This window comes from Jaculus jaculus, chromosome 5 (assembly GCF_020740685.1).
Source record: "Jaculus jaculus isolate mJacJac1 chromosome 5, mJacJac1.mat.Y.cur, whole genome shotgun sequence".
Classification (NCBI taxonomy): domain Eukaryota; kingdom Metazoa; phylum Chordata; class Mammalia; order Rodentia; family Dipodidae; genus Jaculus; species Jaculus jaculus.
This window is the reverse complement of record NC_059106.1, coordinates 140,993,061-141,014,163: the sequence shown is the minus strand read 5'-3', so window position 1 is coordinate 141,014,163 and position 21,103 is coordinate 140,993,061. Positions and strand designations below refer to the sequence as shown.

Below are 21,103 nucleotides of genomic sequence, written 5' to 3'. Positions count from 1 at the left end.
ACTTAAGGAATCCTTATAGTTTTAATTGACTAGGCTCTTCTAGTACCTTTTCTAATAAATAAAATTGACTTAATACTTTCTTATTTATAATGGGATGAGCCTGTATTAGAAAGGTATAAATATTGTGGGCTTAGTCATTGATTTACTAGTAATGGATTTTAAAATATTAATGATAGAGATGAATCTACAAATAATGTTTTATTTTCTGTAGCAAAACTGACCTTTTCTTTCACATCCAGTGCCATCAGAATGTGCCTCTTCTGTTGCCACCTTAGCTGTTTAGGACAGTTAAGGCTCCTTCCATGTAGTGGGGGTAGTGGTTCGTATTCCATATTACTAGTGTGACCTCACTCAAGTAATACAATCAGTCATTGGTGGGCCCAAAGCTAAAAGTCAGGAAATCTGGCAGACATGGAAAGAAACCTAGTAAAAAGGTGATAAATTAAAATAGGAGGGGAGGAAAGGAGACCCCAGGATTCAGAAATCCAGAGACTGGATGAAAATTACAAGGAAGACTGAGGAGATAGCTCAGTAGGTAAAGTGCCTTGTCAGCATAAGAACCCAAGTTCAATCCTTGTATCCCACATTTACAAAGCTGAACACGTTGGTACACTTATAACCCTAGTGCCGGGATGACAGAGACAGGTGAATTCCCAGACATGTCTGGCCAGCTGGTGAGTTACAGGCAAAGGCAGGACCCTGCTTTCAAAAAGGAGAGTAGTGCCCAAAGAGTGACTCTGGAGGTTGTGCTTTGGCCTGCACACACATGAGCACACGTGAACACACACATGCATGCACACATGCCCTCGCCCACTCATGAACATGAAAACACACCCATCTCTCCAACTCACCCCCATATAAATTACCTGAAAGTTTCTAGAGTATCATTGTTGCTAAAATTCCTCAGCACTGATGAAGACAAATCCAACAACTAGGGTTGGAGAGATGGCTTAGTAGTTAAGGCGCTTGCCTGCAAAGCCAAAGGATCCATGTTCCATTCCCCAGGACCCACTTAAGCCAGATGCACAATGTGGCACACGCATCTGGAATTAATTTTCAGTGATTAGAGGCCCTGGTGCTCTCATTCTCTCTCTGTCTGTCTGTCTGTCTGTCTCTCCCTTTCTCACTATCTCAAATAATTAAATTAATTAATTCAATATTTTTAAAAATCCAACAAATAATTTGAAGCCTCTGGTGAACTGAATTTACTTACACCTGAGGAAAAAAAAAGTCCAAATGTAGTTTTGTTGTAGATTAGGTTAATTCAGCTCACAAAACTAATATCAAACGCAAGAAAGGACATGATTTTTCTATGGTAGAATAAGGTTTAAATTTCATCATTTTTGTGCCCTTTTATGTTCTTCAATAAAAAGTTAACAAACAAGTGATGAGGGAAGAAAATATAATACACATGAAATAGAGGACATGGTCAATAGAAGCAAATGAAAAGATGTGGCAAACATTGGGAATATTAATATTATCAATATGTGGCAAATGTATATAACATACATGTAAATAGGTGGGAAATTTTAGTACAGTCATGAACATGTACAGAGTGAGGGAAAAATAGACTAGATGTTGAATTGAATGCGTGAATGTATTGAATGCACTTTTGGGCAACTTGACTGAACAGATAAGGGCATTGGTGAACTTCAACTTTGATCTATCATGCAAAGTAGAACACTGACAGGAAAATAATGCAAATAATAGAATATCTAAGGTCTGTGTGACATAAAAGAGGGTAGTCACAAATAGAAATCTACAAATACATATTTCATAGCCACATTATCACAAATATATAGCATTGAACTAAAATTATTGGTAGAAAAAGGGACAGAAATGAAGATTAAAAAGAGAGGTGGAAGCAATTTTATTCACAGCTAGCAAACTGTGTAGAAAAATTCCTACATTCCACATATACATATTAATAACTCATACAATTAATAAGTGAACCTAGCTGAGTCTTAAGATGTATGATTAATATTAAAATCAGTTTTATTTATGATTACGAATGAAAAACAAAGATAAAATGCTATTTAAATCTCCTGTTCACAAGATCTAGGAGTGTGGTGGTGTGGCGGAGGGCGTGCCTGGCCTGTGTGAAGAACTGGCTCCTAGCATTGGAATAACACAGAAATAAAAACAGGCTTACAACAGCAGAAAAATTATTTTATGAGATAAATATAACAAAAAAGGGAAGAAAGTTTATAATATTACTGAAAAAATTAAAAATACTAAAAGAAAGATTTTTACCAACTAGAAAATGTAGTACTGCTATGATGTCTATCTTCCATTTGGTGCTGTCTCAATAAAAATCTAAGCAGACTTTTTCGAATTTAGCCTAAAAATGAAAAGTATCAAGAATAATGAAAATATTATGGGTAAAGAAGAATAAAATGGGTGAATTCACAGCAATTGACTTAAGGACTTCATGGGATAGCATAGTACTGGCATAGCAAAACAGACTTGTACACATACATATGATAGATACGTGTACATGTCTGATATGTATACACATGTATGATGCAAATGTACAAACATGTTATTATCTGACCAAAATAGCACATTGAATTAATGGGAAGTAGTGGTAAAGTGCTTACCCATCATGGTAAGGCCTTAGATTCAATCCCTAGCATTACAAAAATGTGATAACTTAATGGAGAAGAAGAACGCTTCTAAAAAATATGCTGGAGAAACTGGATATCTAGTAGAAAAAAAGAACTCTGACTCTATCTGGTTCAGTCCACATCAAAAAAAATAAAGATAGATGAGGTTAAATATTAAAAAAGTAACTAAATATCTGTTAGAAGAAAACAACACAAGTTTTGAGACTCTGGGATATGAAAAGATTGTTATACAAAATTGAAAAGATACCACTTATAAAAGAATATTTGGATTTCATCAAACATTTAAAATATTTGTTCAGGGCTGGAGAGATGGCTTAGCGGTTAAGCGCTTGCCTGTGAAGCCTAAGGACCCCCGTTCAAGGCTCGGTTCCCCAGGACCCACGTTAGCCAGATGCACAAGGGGGCGCACGCATCTGGAGTTCGTTTGCAGTGGCTGGAAGCCCTGGCGCACCCATTCTCAATCTCTCTCTCTCTCTGTCTCTTTCTCTCTCTCTCTGTCACTCTCAAATAAATAAATAAAAAATGAAAAAAAAATTAAAATATTTGTTCATTAAATGAAATGCATAGGCAAGCTATAGATTATAAAAAATTCTTATCACTTATGTTTCATGAATATCTAATATCCAGAAGATACAAAATATTCTCACAAGTCAATGAGGAAAATATAAACTGCCCAATTTACAATTGTGGATCAAAGTCCTAGTGAAAGCAAACTTAGGAGCAAGACATCTGCCACAGGATGCAGCCAATGAACACATGGACAGAACCCATCAGGGAGATGCAATTTCACTGAAAAGCAGATTGCAACTCACACCCACTGGAGTGGCTTCAAGACTGACAATACCAACTACTGACTCAGATGTGGCTTACATAATGGCATGTTATTGGTAGTTGAGAGTGCTAAAACTGTTTTGGAGGATGGTAAATTAGCTTTGTAAAATATTACATCCTAGGTAATAATCAAAGTGATATGAAAACCCATCTTATACAAAACTTGTACAATAATATTTACACATCACCTTAATATCCATATCCAAGAAAGCTGATAGCCAAATGGTGGTTTATTCCTATAATTACATATTACCCAGCAGTAAATAATGAGCTAATAATGTATGCAAAATTACTAAATATCAAAAAATGTATTGAACAGAAAAGTACAGTATATTTAATAACAGGCAATATAGTCTATAGCAATGAAATGCAGTGTTGTAGGGACGGACCAGAAAAGTGCATGACCAACTTTCTGGGGTGATGAAATATTTTATAGTTTATGTTAGGTGATGTGCTATACATACACACACTAATATGAAATATTGGTGTATACAGTTCACACCGTAAATGTCTCTCTAATGTGTATGTTTTGGTATAACTTGAAAATTATTCAATTTAAAAAGTGTATAAGGGAAACACAACAACAACAGTTTCAGGCACAATGAACCATTGTACATTCTTGGATTTCAGCTAAGTATGTCTTAAGGTAACTTGATAATGAGGAATATAGGATCTGTGGGACGAAGTGTGGCGGACGGAAAGGGTTAGGTAGGCACCACCTGCTTCTGGCACTCTCTGGCCTAGACACCAGCTTGCTTCGTGGCTCACTCCAGATTTTCTGAGCACCAGGAAAGTGGCCACACTACTGGGGGAGCCATATGCCACCAAGATGGACACCATATGTTTTCTCCATCCCGTTGTAGCTGTTCTCAGACAGTTCTTTCCTTTGTCCTCTTAGCATCGGAAGTCTGGTGACGCCAAGAACTTAAGGTAAGTAGACATTGTGACTGCCCTTTTTTTCTTCTTTATCTTTTTTTTTTTTTTTTAGTGAGCATAAAAAGAAAACTTTTGTTTATTCTCTGTAGTTGTCCATAGGTTTTCTTAATGAAGTTCTCTTCAAAACTTTCAGACTGTGTCCTAAAGGATAATTGTAAAACATGATTCTGTACATATTACTTAAAGAGGTTATGGACACATATTAGGGCTTACAAATAAAATAATGCTAAATGGCAGAATTGTCAGAAGAAACAAATTGAGCAATTAAGCTGTTCAAAATGATCAGCTGGTGATTTAATTACATGATAATTTCTGTACAACTCGAGATTTCAGTCTTCAGACACGTGTCAAATGTAGACCTTTGCTTCTCTTTTGTTCCATTTGTGTGATTTCAGGAGCATTGACCCTCCAGCCTCTGGGGTCGGGGCATAGGTACCTGAGTGTAATCTCTTTTCCTGAGACCCTTGAGTTGCCTAGAGGAGAAAGGTTTGTATGGGAAGGGCGATAGTAAGGATGGATAGGGGAGAGCAACATCCAAGGATGGGTTATACCAGCTCAGCTTGAAGCATGTTATGGAGGTGAATTCGAGAAACCTGAAACACCATTATATCCTGTTCATTGCATTTGTTGTCTGAAGGAAGAGCCCCACTCTTGTGAAGCTCATCGCCTCTGAGCCACTGACAATGTTGTTCACCTTGTGTGCCACACATGATAGTAATAAAACTATGGAATTTACTGATGAGCAATTCAGTGGGTACAGATGTAGCACCTTTAAGATCCCATGCCCACACCCTGCCTACAGTCTCAGAAACTCCCAGAAAGACTATAGAACAATCTGTATCGCCTTCCCAAGAGAATGCCAGGTTCAGTGTGGGAAATCCACCTCCCCCTAAGCCGTAGGAAACAGCTTTTCTCTCCTACCTCATACATAAAAAATACTTCTTTCCCTCATTATTTTATCACTTTATCCAATCTCCTACTCTGTCTTTCTAACTCCTACTTTTGCCTCAGCCCACTCTCATTTTCAACTTTTTGATGTGCATGATTATAACTATTTATAATGTTCGGCTTTGGATCAGTGTGTTCTTAGGTGGTTACAAAATACACTGCACTCGAGAAGAATCTGGAAGAGAGTAATGCCAAGGGAAAATAAAATATTGGTTGGCAAGAAAATGTGAGACCATCAAGAACAGGTTTTTGAGGCCTCAGTTGCACATAAGATATGACTGTGAACAACTGCAAGCCCAGGGAGGATGTGGATATCAAGATTCTTAAGTGGTGAGGCGCCTCCTTTCCCCTTCATGCCTATGGAGGCAGCTGGTTTGCAAAAGCTAATGCAAAGCCAGGTCATTCACACCTGCACTGCTGTATTTTCAACCTGTGATGAAGTGGATTCTCCTTTCTGCCATCTTCTCTAGCGACAGGTTGGTTGCCAGCGCTCACAGAGGAAGATGACTCTGGTAATTTCATGCCAGTTTCCCACCCGTACACCTGCAAACTTCCGTGCAGTTCATGTCTTTTGTATGCATGGGAAGTTGTCCTTGGTAAAATGTTGAGTAACTGGTTTGGTGCTTGCAAAGCTGGGTCAGTTTATCTGTACGCTGTCACTCATTCTGATGATCATCTCTATTATTTATGACTTATGAGCATCAGGTGTTTATATGTGTTTTTGAACTCATTGGTTGCTTATCTGGTTGCCAAGGACATTGGAAGGTAGTGACAGGTTTCTTGATTCATTCTCTGTTAGAGTTTGTTTATTATTCAAGGTTTTCCTTACTCTATTGTTAGTTGTATATTTTGCAAAAGCCTGTTGCTACTTGGAGTGAAGTTTGGAGTTCATCTGTTTTGTTACAGGACTATTAAAACCTTAGGTGAGGGTAAGAATAGATCTGAACCTTCTGCTTGCCCTAAATACAGTCAAGCTAACTTTCAGAGCATTTGACATCTCATAAGGGCTCACTGGGTTAGCTCAGATTGGTATTTTGCAAATTCTGTATGTCTGGTGAATCTGCAGCGGTCTGGAAGGAGCACCTCCCCAATTTAATTGAATACTTCTTGCTTTGACTTACCTTATAATAATCCATAGGCATTTTGAGTGCTACTTCCCTGATGGTAATTCTGACCCACTTATTCTATGGCAACTTTTGTTGCTGTGAAATGCTGCAAATATACTTTATGATGTACTTTAGAAAGTTAGTATATGCTATATTTGGCCATACTAAATTTTTATTGCGTATAATTAGTATATGTTACTTCTCGCTTGAGAATATTTCAGGCAACTGTCGGGATGCAGTTTAAAAGAAACATAAGAACATAGTGGATAAAAATTTATGTAGAGCAGAATGCATTTCCTTGACCTTAAACTACTTACAGTCAACATGACTAATGCATGATCATGAGGTAAATCCCCTCATAAAACCACTACCAGGCACATGGTGAGTGTTGGAAGGGCTGCTTTCAGCACTGTTTCCCCACTAAAGAGAAGGGACAGTCAGTATTGGGGAGGAACGCAAAGCCCCCCAGGTGACACGAGCATGTCTGGAAGAATCTCTGGTTGTCACACTTGAGGGGAGGATCATCCATGGCATCAAATGGGCTGGCAATAGAGACAGGAGACTTCTCAGAGTCTAAGACATAGCAGGCTGTGCTTATCCCCTGTCCCCAGCAAAGCAAGATCCAACCTCAACTGTCAAAAAAGCTGAAGCATCAAAACCCTGCTCGAAAGACAGTATCCAAGAAAAATGACTTCCATGTCTTTTGGTAAAGTCCCTACATTAAATACAAGTATGAACAAAATGTTGGCCGGTATGTGTGTTAGTTCATTATAACCATGCAGTTTCTATACTAACTTTTGACCCCTATGCCACCTTTTTACTTTATTACAATTGTAGTGTTCCTGTCATTTTTGTGTTTGGTGGAACTTGACTTTCAGAGCATGTATTTTTTTTTAAATTTTTGAGAACAAGTTTTAGGTATGGAAGGCAGAAGGTTCCAGTGTGAGCATAATATAGTTGAAAGACTGTGGAATGATACTCCTAGTGGTCCTGTCTAGACTTCAGGGTTTTGTGACCATGTCCTACAACCTAATCTTATTGAACAGTTATTTTAGAAGCAACAAAGTATCAGAGTCAGCAGTCCTTCTCCAGCACAATAGTAAGCAGAAAACATTTTGCACAAGTAAAGTGACTAAGTGGCTATAATTCTAATAAAATGACATTATAGCAAGTTCAAATTTCAAAACATAAGCAACACAAGCATAGCTGGACGTATAGCTCAGTGGTCGAAGCCCTGGATTTGAGCCCTAACACCATGAGAAAAAAATAGACAAATAAAAATAAAAATTTTCCCACAGAGATCATGGAAAATATACAAATGCTAATAGTTGTTATTGAATATCATAAGTTACAAAACAGTATTTTCAAAGAGATAAAAAGCTGAAACAAAAAATGTAATACTTGTAACAATTATTTTGTCAAATCATCCACAGAGTGGACCTTTCTATAAAAGATGGATAAAATTCACTAAAAGAAATATTAGATTTTTAAAAAATTAATTATTTACAAACAAAATGAGACAAGGGGAGAGAAAGAATGAGAATTGGTGTGCCAGGGCCTCTAGCCACTGCAAACAAACTTCAGTTGTATGAGCAATTTTGTTCATCTTGCTTTACATGAGTACTGGGGAATTGAACATAGGTCCTTAGGCTTTGCAGGCAAATGACCGAAAACCATTGCAATCTCTCCAGCCCCAAATACTAGATTTTGTTTTGTTGTTGTTGTTTTGAGGTAGGGTCTCATTCTAGCCCAGGCTGACCTGGAATTCACTATGGAGTCTCAGGGTGGCCTCCAACTCATTGTGATCCTCCTACCTCTGCCTCCCGAGTGCTGGAATTAAACTTGTGTGCCACCATGCCCAGCACATGATGGCTTTTTGTTTCTCTGTGAGTTAGTAATTAGTTTGCTTCATTGTTATTCACTGATAGATTAAAATAAATCCAGAGCAACACTTTCTCTTGCTAAACATGAATGCTTGAATTCTGTGGGATTACAGCTTTCATTCAGTTATGAAATAAACAGAAATGTAACCTATTCTGTCATGTGACAATTCACAATATTCCTACTTTGAAACTGAAGACAAAAACAATCATCACAAATATTTGAAAGTACAGCAAAATTCAAAGTTCACAAAACAGAGATACGTTTGGAAATCCACATTCACAGAGAGCTTCTGCAATGTCTACCTTTCCTCTTCGTGGTATTGCTCAATTTAACTCTTTTGTTCTTAAGATTTACAATGCGGGCTGGAGAGAAGGCTCCGTGCATGAGGCGCTTGCTGTGCAACCATGAGGCCTGAGTCAGGTTCCCACAACCCACATAAAGCCTGGCATGGCAGTGCAAGCATCCTTAATCCCAGCATGCCTCCAGTGAGATGGGAGTTGGGGACAAAAGAACCTCCCAGAAGCTTCAGGACTGCTAGCCTGATGTATGCATCATTTAACATGGAGGGATCCTGCCTCAAACAAGGTTGAAGGGTAAAACTAATACCTAAAGTTGTCCTCTGACCTCCATATATACTCCATGACCCATGTGCCACCACACCCATGTGTGTGCGCACACACACATGCACAAACCCACATGCACATACACACGCACATGCACACAATCTCATCCAAGCACACACAAAGATTTATCTGAAACTTACTTCTGGTGGTTTTCAAATGCAATTTAAGCCAAAGTGACGTGAATGCATCACCATATATGCAGTTAAAGAGAAAGAATGTGACACAGGAAATGAAGATTATCTTCCAGAAGGCACAGTTGGCAACCTTTTTAGATCAAGTGCACAGCCTCCAATATGGACACCTTAAAAACAAAACCCTACACTTAAATGACTGAAAGTCATGCGAGTTGGGGTTGGAGAGATGGCTTAGTGGTTCAGGTGCTTACCTGCAAAGCCTAAGGACTCAGGTTTGATTTCTGGAAGCCAGATGCACAGGGTGGTGCCCACAACTAGAGTTTGCAGTGGCTGGAGGCCCTAGTGTGCCCATTCTCTTCTTATTTCTCTCTCTCAAATAAGTAAATAATTTTTTTAAATAATTTTTTTTGAGGTAGGGTCTCACTCTAGCTCAGGCTGACCTGGAATTCACTATGTAGTCTCAGGGTGGCCTAGAACTCATGGCGGTCCTCCTACCTCTGCCTCCCAAGTCCTGCTGGGATTAAAGGCATGGACCATCATGCCTGGCCAATAAAATAATGTTTTAAAAACTCATGCTAATTATTTGCAGAACATGTCTTTCTTTAGAATGTTTATAGACTAAAGCCTTCTTGGTCCTCTAGCAGTAAGCATGCTTGCACGCACAGAGGGAGAGAGAAAGAGGGAGAGAGAGAGAGAGAGAGAGTTTAGAATGAGCTCTTCTGTTCTGGAATACATAATATGGTGAAACCTTGGTAACATTCTCACGTATTGATTTTGAAATAGATATGACACTGATTCCGACCCTATAGAAGCAATGCAGCCAAATGGCTCAGTTTGTGTTTAATATGAACATATTTCTATTTGAATAAGCAGAATTATATCCCTCCAAACAGTGTGCAGGTTTCACATTTATAAGCTTGATGAATATAGAACCTGAGGATTTTGGATTCAGAGGTAGAGATTTGTGTGTAGTTTGAAAGTCACAATTTAAGCCTTTCCTAATCATTGTCTGTGAAGAGATGTATAAGCAAAGGGCATGTGAGTAGGGCGAAAGGTCACACATGACTTTAACCAGAGCTGGGGAGGATGTTGGAGGGAAAGGAAATGGGAACTAGAGGGGTACTGGGGGTGGGGGGTGGAGTGGATATGACATCACTTCATTTTATCTAGCTATCCCAGTGTTTTACCTTTAGTTGAATACATTTCCACTTAATATTTTTTTGTTGTTTTGTTTTTGACAAGTGAGGGAGAACCCTGGTGCTCATCTTCCTTACAACACAAAAGCCCGAGGGGAGAATGATGACCCCCTGTCATCTTTGTTTACTTTTATAGTCTGGGGTTCATGCAAGCCCACATGTGAATGTGTACTGTGATTTCTGCTCTGCCTAAACGGAGAGCAGCTTTTTGGATTCAGCAATCCTCCCAAGCACATATTTGCATGTTTATTTGCATTTTGAGAGGGAAAGAGAGTGGAAGAGGGAGGAAGTTTCCTCTGAAGGTCTGACAGGGTGTTAGAAAATGAGCACGTAGGCTATGCGGAGAATAATGTGGTGCCTCCATCCTTCAAGGGGTGCGGGTAAAAAAAAAAATCATTGCTGTGATCTCAGGAGTTAGATCCATTCTGGTCCTTTCTGAACAGCATCTAATAATCACCTCATGGGAAAGACTGAAGGAACTTTGGTGGCACAACACCACAGTACTGAGCAGCCCTGGGGACCGCAGGAACTGTCCTGGGTAAAGAGGTCGTCGTCTCCTTAAGATGAATGTCTTAGCACAAGCAGATACCTAACGCCACACAGGCCACGGCAGGAAACCAAGAGCTCTATCTTAAAAAGCACTACCAGGCTCCTCAGTACTACAGGAACTCTCTGGAAAGAGTCAAGTTTTGGAGGGTGTGAGAAATCCTGCAGGTCCTGAGGTTCTTTATATGAAGGAAGCAGAGAGACTTCCAAGCTTGTATGCATGTACTGATGTGCAGACTGAGGCCCTAGACATTGGACTTCATAGATAAGGAAAGAAGATAGTATGGGGTGGGTGGAAAAGGAGATGACGTCAATCTGTAAATATTTAGGACAGTGAACTTTGCAAGTTCTTTGTCTCCTTTGACATGTGACTTGAAGCTAGGAACACATGTGCACTCTGCCCCCTCTTTGTTTCTTTGAGGTAGGGTCTCCCACTAGCCCAGGCTGACCTGGATCCTGATAGGCTATGTAGTCTGAAGCTGGCCTCAAACTCACAGTGATCCCCCTACCTCTGCCCCCTGAATGCTGGGAGTAAAACGGTGCACCACTACACCCAGCTTTATAGTATCATTTTGAAATTGGGTTTTGATTTCCTGATGCAACGGGATTTTAGTTCTAAGAATTTTCAATTTCTGTTCTTTTATTTGGGCTTTTAATGTACAAAATAATGGGTTATATGACATTTTTATAGATTATCTATCACTCTATACCTTGCTTATACACACCCCTTGCCACTCTCCCCTATCCGTCTGTCCCCTCCTTGCTAGCCTCTTTCCTTCTCAAAATAGTCCACCTTTGGCTTTCATATATAAAACTAGATTCCACCCATGAGGGGAAGCACAGGATCACTGTCTTGCTAATTAGTCTTCTTGTGCTTAAGTGGTAACTTGAAGTTCTATCCATTTTCCAATAAATGATGTAATTTCATTCTTCTTTATGGCTGAATGAAGCTCTTCACTGTGTACATAGGCCACATTTTCTTGATTTATACATCTGCTAGTGGGCATCTGGGCTGTCCCTATATCTTGGCATATTGTAGTGAGAGGGAGTACAGTTAGGGTGACTGGACCCCGAAAGTCTGCACTTGCTAGAAATCACAGATGATCTGACTTCTTAGCTCTTGCCTAGTTCCCTAGACCTGTTTTTCCACAAACAACCAGGACCCCTCCAGGGAGGTAGATAGTTCATAGGATTTAAACATTGTGGTTGATCAAGTTCAACTCTGTGCACTTGGTGTCAGGGCTAACCTCTTCCTGAGATAGCCTCTAGCTCTAACCAAACCAGCTGTCTCTCTGGTTCACCTGAGCCGGAAGACACACCATTATAAGGTTATAAACACCTTTGCAAGGAGAGAGTAGGCTCTCTGACCACTTGGTCACTTCCAGCTGTGGGTATGTTTGTTTTTTTTACCCTCCGCTGGGCCTAGACTTGCTTGATCCAGGCCCAGCCAAGTTGAGCAGAAGGGAAGGCTCTGTAGCCCTTACTCTCCACATGGCTTGTTTATCCCCTCAGCTCCCCACATGGCAGGAGCTCCTTGAATTTTCTTTTCTTTCTTTTCTTTCCATGGTTTTCCTAGGCCCTCCACGTGGGATCTCTAGCCATGTGGGTGCCTTTCCTCAGCTTTCTGTACTTCCCTCAATAAATATAATAATTTAATAATTATCCTTCTCAATCTTTTTAAAATTCAATTCAAACCTGGACCCTTAGCACCCTGTTACAGAAGCAATAAACATAGATACATAAGTATCTCTGTGGTATGATGAATCAGTAACCTTTGGGTATATGCCCAGGGGTGGTATAGTAGGATCACATGCTAGTTTTTTTTTCATAATTAAAAATTTTTTTTGTTGTTCATTTTTATTTATTTATATGAGAGTGACAGAGAGAGAAAGAGGCAGATAGAGAGAGTGAGATTGAGAATGGGAGTGCCAGGGCTTTCAGCCACTGCAAATGAACTCCAGATGCGTGCGCCCCCTTGTGCATCTGGCTAACGTGGGTCCTGGGGAATCAAGCCTCGAACCGGGGTCCTTAGGCTTCACAGACAAGTGCTTAACCGCTAAGCCATCTCTCCAGCCCTTTTTCATAATTTTAAAAATTATTTCTTTATCATTTTGTTGTGGGAAGGGCAATGCTCCAGTGTCTCTTGCCACTGCAAAAAAAATTGTTCATCTGGATTTACTAATATGGGAAGTTTGTAATGTCTTTTTTGAGGGAAGAAGGTTTTCATGGCTCTGGATGGGCAATCACTCAGGAGCTAAGGCCTGGAAAACTCAACAGTCATGTAAAACTCTTAGTCAGTGGCCTCCAGGTTCTTGTCTTACGAATTCAAAGAAATGAAGTCTATAGACCAGAGGGTAAAGTTTGGAGCTTTTATTAGAGTAGAGATAGAATTTAAAAGAAGGAAGGGGGCTGGAGAGATGGCTTAGCGGTTAAGCGCTTGCCTGTGAAGCCTAAGGACCCCGGTTCAAGGCTCGGTTCCCCAGGTCCCACGTTAGCCAGATGCACAAGGGGGCACACGCGTCTGGAGTTCGTTTGCAGAGGCTGGAAGCCCTGGCGCGCCCATTCTCTCTCTCTCCCTCTACCTGTCTTTCTCTCTGTCGCTCTCAAAATAAATAAAAAATTTTAAAAAATATATTAAAAGAAGGAAGGAAGACAGAGATCATGCCCAAGAGGAGTTCCCAGAAATGGGAAGGGCTGCCTAGAGAGCCAGATTGAATGGAGCTTTTTCTAGGCTCTGGATGGAGGTTGATGGGGTCAGCCTGACAGCTTTCTTTGTGGTGTCTCAGGAATCTCCATCTTCTAGGAAGGGTGCAGCCTTCTCTGAAGGGGGCAATTATTTCTTGTAGGGATGCACTCTTTTTTGCAGGACTCAAGCTGAGTTCAAGGACAAACAGATCTACAGAAGGAAATCCTTATGACCCAGACAGGTTCAAGGACATTACATTCCTTGCTCTGACTTTCAGCTGTCATCCCTAAACTGCCTCATTACTTGGTTAGGTGGCTGGGGAATTGTACCTGGGCCATCAGGCTTTGCAAACAAGCACTTTAAACTGCTAAGCCATTTTCCCAGCCCCACCTCATTTTTAGTTGGTTCTAATTTCCATAGTGGCTGCACTAGCTTTCATTGCCACTAGCAGTATATAAGGGTTCCTTCTTTGCTACAAATTACCACCATTCACTGCCATTTATTTTTGTCTGACTATTCCCAAGATGGTTTTAAATTTGCACTTCCTTCATGGCTAAAGACATTGAACACTTTTAAAAATATTTACTGACCATTTGTAATTCTTTTGAGAACTATCCTATTCATTTGTATATTGACTGGAAAATTTATTTTTGTGTGTTTAACTTTGGGGGGGGGGTTCTCCTTAGGTCCTAGATATTCATTCTTTGTCAAATGTAGTTTCTTAGGTTGCCTGTAACCTTCACTTTGCCGAAGCTCTTTAATTTCATGCAATCCAGTTGTCAACACTTGGAATTATTTCCTGAGATTCCAAAATTTTAAGTAACTTTTGCAGAGTGACTTCTTTGGGGAGGTGCTAGCTTTTGTTATGGTTGTTTTGAAGCAGAGTCTCACTCTAGCCCAGGCTGACCTAGAACTCACTCTGTAGTCTCAGGCTGGCCTGGAACTCACAGCGATCCTCCTACCTCAGCCTTCCAAGTACTGGGATTAAAGGTGTACGCCACCATGCCTAGTTCAAGTGCTAGATTTGATGTAGGAAAAACCAGATTCATACCAAGCTATGCATAAGCTCTCTTGTTTTGGCTCCAGAAAAATTCCTAAATTCCTAAACTAATTTTTGGCTATAGAAAAATTCCTAACCCTTCGGGCAGTTTGTATTCAGTCTCATGGCTTGAGCCCCAGCAGGAAGCCCACTCGTCATCTATTGTTTGGCTTCACCTTTGTAGAATAAGTATTCTAAGAACCGAACCATCAGACCTCTGTGTTCTATAGATGATAACGTCACTAAGAGATCACTTCACATCCCACTTCCTCTTAGCATGTGGCTATAGGCCACGCTCGCAGAGGTCTTTGCTTCTCACCCAGATTCTCTGGAGGTAACTGAGGACTCTAGGACTTATCTCTTCATCAGGTATGCACCCTGATGCCCCTTCTTAATGAGACCTTCTAGGAGCAAAGTACGAGAGACTGGCTGCAGGGTCAGGTGGCTTCTTCCCTCAGTGACTCACCTGTTTGGTCTTGTTCCAGTACGCCTGGGATAAAGGTTGTGTTCCTTCAGCAAACCACCGCTTCAGATGACCTAGATCATTCATGTGACTGAAATGTGCACATCATACTGTCACCCTGGGGGCAAGCAAACAAAACAAACACAAAACCCCTGCAGCCTACCTGGGGTTGAAAGGCCCAAGAATTCAGAAGCTCAGAAATACTATCACGCTCCAAAGGGAGCTTAAGCGGGCCACCTGCATACCTCAAACTCCAGGTTTTACTCTCTGTCAGAAGCAAGTAAAGAATCCCTCTTCTCATTGTATCAGAGCCCACTCCTAATATAAAACTAGGTAAAAGGGCATGAGATAGCCCTCAAGGATGGGAAATGAGTAATAAAGTAAACCACTTATTTGGTTTCTGTAAATAGCCTACACCATAAGCCTTAATAGCCCACACTGTAAGCCTTAGTAGCCTACACTGTAAGCCTTAGTAACTCGCACCATAGGCTGTAGCAGCCTGCCTCAGACCACCAAGGTCATAGGAGGCTGATACCATACTCTGTTACCCCCACCTAAGGAATTGCACAAGTGCTGACCTCCAAGGTCACAGGAGACTGATACCACACTCTGCTACTCCCACCCAAGGACCTGCGCAAACGCTGACCACCAAGGTCATAAACTAATTGGCTTAGAAACTATGGGGTGGCACCAACTGACTGGCTAACACCCTGCGGGGCTCCTAATATTAGAAAATGATTGGTCTAAGACACAGGCTTTGTTAGAAACCCTATAAAAACTGTCCTGTTCCTGCATTCAGGGCTCTGCAGTCCTCTACCCCTGTGCGGTGTACGACTGTGGGCCCCAGCGCGCTTGGAATAAAATCCTCTTGCAGTTTGCATCAAGACCGCTTCTCGTGAGTGAGTGATTTGGGGTGTCGCCTTATCCAGGCAGAGCGTGGGGACCCCCTGTGGGGGTTTTTTCCTACAGGGTAAGTAAGCCTTCAAATACAGGAAGTCATCTCAACAAAGCACACACACACAAAATCACTCTGCAGCTTGACCAGCTGTGTGGAGACTCTGCGCATGTGATACCATGAGCATCTGGCTTACGTGGGACCCGGAGAATGGAACCTGGGTCCTTAGGCTTTACAGGCAAGTGTCTTAACTGCCTAGCCAACTCTCCAGCACTCTACTCCTTCTTTTTTTTGAAAATTATGCTGGTGAAGCTGGGCATGATGGTGCACGCCTTTAATCCCAGCACTCAGGAGGCAGAGGTAGGAGGATCACACTGAGTTCAAGGCCACCCTGAGACAACATAGTGAATTCCAGATCAGCCTGAGCTAGAGTGAGACCCTGCAGAAAAATTGCCTTAAAGCATCCTAAAAGTAATACAAATTATACTTAAGAAAATGATATAAAGTATACCTCTTAAGATAAGAATATGATTGTATATAAATAAACAAAACTGTTTTAACCTGATTATGAGTAATTCAAACCAAGGATGTATAATGGAAATTCTAGCAATAATTTAACTCAGATCTGTTGTGATTCACAGTACAAATAGTATTCACAGTGTAAATAGATTTCATTATAAACCATGAGCCTATGGACAACCAAACCTTATTGAGTAGTTTTTTCATTTCAAATTTTTATTAACAACCTCCATGATTATAAAAAATATCCCATGGTAATACCCTCCCTCCCCCCACTTTCCCCTTTGAAACTCCATTCTCCATCATATCCCCTCCCCATCTCAATCATTCTCTCTTTTATTTTGATGTCATGATCTTTTCCCCTCTTATGATGGTCATGCATAGGTAGTGTCAGGCACTGTGAGGTTATGGATATCCATGCCATTTTGTGTCTGGGGGGATCACGTTGTAAGGAGTCCTACCCTTCCTTTGGCTTTTACATTTTTTCCTCCACTTCTTCTGCATTACACGCTGAGCCTTGGGAGGTGTGATAGAGATGTTACAGTACTGAGCACTCTGGTCACTTCTTTCCAGTAGCATGATGCCTTCTAAGTCATCCCAAGGTCACTGCCATCTGAAAAGAGAAGATTGTCTACCAAAAGTGAGAGTATCAGGGTATGAACATTAAGAGAAGTGCTTACTGGGCAGTTTGATAAGCATATTTATACATTTAGCCAGACATCAGCAGACATTACACCCCTAGGGCTCATGACTACCCCTGTTTTAAGTTTTCAGTATCAGAGATGTATTCCCTCCCATGGAGCGGGCCTCCAGTCCAATTAGAGGGCAGTTGGTTTCCACCATGACAGATGTGCCACTATTGCACCTGTTGGCTCATTTGGCCTGGCTGGCCAAATATAAGGCCTCAGGGTTCACTGTTGAGTATCTTCACTGGTGATTTCTCTCTCTCCCATTGAACTGCTTACAGAATTGCTTTATTGAGTAATTTTATGGATCAAGTTTCTAAGACTTCCAATGTTATTGGGAAAACAATTGCATTTTTTAACCTTTCTTTCTTTCTTTTCTTTTCTTTTTTTTTTTTTTTTTTGAGGTAGGGTCTCACTGGAGCTTAGGCTGACCTGGAATTTATTATGTAGTCTCAGTGTGGCCTTGAACTCATGGCTATCCTCCTACCTCTGTCTCCCAAGTGCTGAGATTAAATGTGTGTACTACCATGCTTGGCCCTTTCTGTCTTTTCTGCATAATATTGATACAGTTTCTATTATGTGAATGAAGATATAGAAGTAGAAATAATTAAAACATTTATGGAAGACTCCAGCTAAGTGCTGAATACCATCCTTTAAGATCTTTTTTCTTTTTATTTAATTTTTAAATTTTTTTATTGACAACTTCCATGCATATAGACAATACATCATGACACAGTCCCCTCCCATCACTCTCCTTCCCCACACCATAATCCTTCTCCACTGAATCCTTTCTTCTTTCCAACAAATCTCTTTTCTGTTATGATACAATCATTTTTTTTCTTTCCTATCATGCAGGTCTCATGTAGGGAGTGTCACCACTATGGGGTCATGAATACTATGGCCACTTTGTATCTGGAGGACAATATTGTAAGCACTCATCCACTTCCTTTGGGTCTTATGTTCTTTCCACCATCTCTTCCACAATGGACCCTGAGCCTCGGTGAATATGATAGAGATGTCTCAGTGCTAAACACTCCACCGTCTCTTGAGTCACTTCGGTTATCACCACCATCTGCGAAGAGAAGCTTCTCTCACCTGAGAATAGCATTAATATGTGGGCCCTAAAGATCTTAGAGAGAGTCTACTTTTTCTAAGAGCATTCTTTATTCTTTCTCTCATTCAAGTTTTCATGGACTTGCTATTGCATGTCTAATTCATGCTATTCATTGAGCTAGGTGCTTGCATTACCTTTTACACCACTGTTTCTTCTTTCTTGATAAAAAATATTCTTTCTCTTGTCTTGAAATCTTTCATGAAGTATGTTAACAATGAAAATAACAGATTATATGTTGAATATGGCTTTTAAAATTATGTCTGATTTTGCTCACCTTCAGAAGAGTTTATTCTAGTTATGGAAATGTAACTGACGTGGACCATACATGCCCTTGAGATTGGCATTTGGGAAATTATTTGCTTGTAATATTCCCTAATCTCATATAATCCTCATAGACATATGCTGCAGGGAGAAGGATCATGTCCTCAGAAGGAGAAGCATGAATGTCTACTGCAGAGGGCAAAGTCCAGAGGCTGAGTGGTCAGATCACAAGTCATAGCATATTTACAAGTTAAGTTTTCAGCCACCACAGAAGTAATTTATTTATCAAATGTACATGAAGCACCTATCATGTCATAAGCACTCTTGTACTGATTGATGTAGGAAAAGCCCTTGTTCTCACAGAGCTTAACTTCTAGAACCTGAAAGTCTGTATCTTTTCAGAAGAATAAATGACACTTCCTGACAGATACTCTAAAACAAGATTCATCCTATTTCACTCATTCAAAGAACCCAGTCATCATTATCATGTGTATATTTAATGTCCAATCTGTTTTTAAAATTACGTACATGAGGGCTGGCGAGATGGCTTAGTGGTTAAGCACTTGCCTGTGAAGCCTAAGGACCCCGGTTCTAGGCTTGATTCCCCACGGCCCACTTTAGCCAGATGCACAAGGGCCACACATGTCTGGAGTAAGTTTGCAGTGGCTGGAGGCCCTGGCATGCCCGTTCTCTCTCTCTCTCTCTCTCTCTCTCTCTTTCTCTCTCCATCATTATCAAATAAATAAAAATCAAAACAAAAATTAAAAAAAATTATGTACATGAATTTTATACACGCTTTATATGAATGAACATTTATTTTATTTACCATTGACTCCCTTCACAAATACAGCTTTAGTATGGTCCAAGGAAGATCCATATCCAATTATGTTAACTTTTCCTTCAAAGCTGTTTGTATAAGTTGTTAATACCTACATTGTATGGCAAATCCCTCTAAAATGAAACGTTCCCTCCTGAGGGGGTGGTACTCAGGGGACCCTAGAAGTCTATAGTCTGGGAGAACTGAAACTTAAAAGGTCAAACAACCATGCCCTGAGGTTATAAGAATGGTAAACAACTGCTGAGAGACAGCTTTTGCCCGGTGTCTTCTACCAAAGAAACAGTCCCTCATGGGGAAAGAAAGAAATTCAGGAGGTCAACAAGTCAGGGAAAAATGGTTGAAAGACCCCCTTCCTAAAGATATACAAAGTGTAAACAACTGCTTGGGAAGAGACTCTCTGACTAGCTCAGCTACTTTCAGGTCAACCTGTGCAGCGGGCTCCAGGAAAGCAGCCCCTGTGAGCTGTGACCTGTGCTGGGGTGGGCTTTTAGTGACATGGCTGCCTTTGAGTCGTCCCTTACTCTTGTAAGCAACCCCCTACTCCAGTAAACTCATTGGTTTGCAAAAACTGATTTTGATGCAAGAGTGCTATGGTAGGCCCTCTGTGACCTATCTGGGATAAACAAATACGTGTTTGCATCCCCCCAGGATAAAAACACAAGAACAAAAAAAAAATAAAAAATGCTTCCCATGACAACATATTTACATACTTAGCCAAAACTTGAAAAATAGGAGTAGAAAAGATCAATATTAAGTTCCTTTAGTTAGATGCTTTGTTCCTTTTGCATGCATCTTTATTATTTATCTTTGCTTTTTAGATCTTGACTTTGCTTTTTTTCGTATTCCTACAGTAAATAGAATATACCTAGCATCTATAGATGGAAAGTGTCTGTGTTGTATATATCGGACGTTCCTATATTCTAGGTTTTAAAATTTTTCCCTCTACATTGTTGGGACATGCTGGGTTTTCTGCTCAGTCACCACATCCGTGACCTTCTGCGGCATGTGTTCCTCCGCAGCTCTTGTGACGGGAACACACAGCTGCGTTTCGTGTCATGTCAGTCATTACTCTCCTTCACTTTACTAGTGTTCCCAAGTCAATATGTTCCAGATTAATGAGCCATTTGTTCCTAATCAAGAAACTATTTAAGAATACACTTTTAATTTTAATGACTTGTTTATGATTAATTGTTTCAATATGCCCTTCTTGTTCTCGAGAATACTTTAAAGATGCAGCCTTTCCCTGCACAGTTCTCTGGTGTCTGAGCACTGGTAGTTACTGGGCTATGATGATCTCGGGGATTGAGCCCAGTTACTGATTTCCTTCAGAAAATCATTCATGCAGTTCCACTTAAGCCAAAAATCACTGTGAATAAGAATAATGAAAGCAGCTATTGGACAAAAATTTCAGTAATACCACATTACAGTTTTGTTTTGTTTTGATACTGAGTCACTCTGGATAGTCCAGCACAAAATTCATTATATGGCCTGCACTATTCCTCAACTTCATGATTCTCCTGTTTCATCTTTGCATGTGTTGGGATTTGTAGGTGTATACCACACAGCTGACCACATTATACATTTTTTTTACATCGTCCCTTTATACATGTAAAGTGCTCTTATTTTCTTTTTTTTCATTTTTTTGTTTTATTTTTATTTATTTATTTGAGAGTAACAGAGAGAGAGATAGAGAGAATAAGGCAGAGAGAAAGAGAAAGAGAGAGAATGGGCACACCAGGACCTCTAGCCACTGCAAACAAACTACAGAGGC

General features: G+C 40.4%; 1 pseudogene; it reads left to right on the top strand.

Annotated features, from left to right (window-relative positions):
• The first annotated feature begins 632 nt into the window (after positions 1-632).
• The window catches only part of LOC101611566, a 142,891-nt pseudogene continuing 122,420 nt past the window's right edge, over positions 633-21,103 (top strand).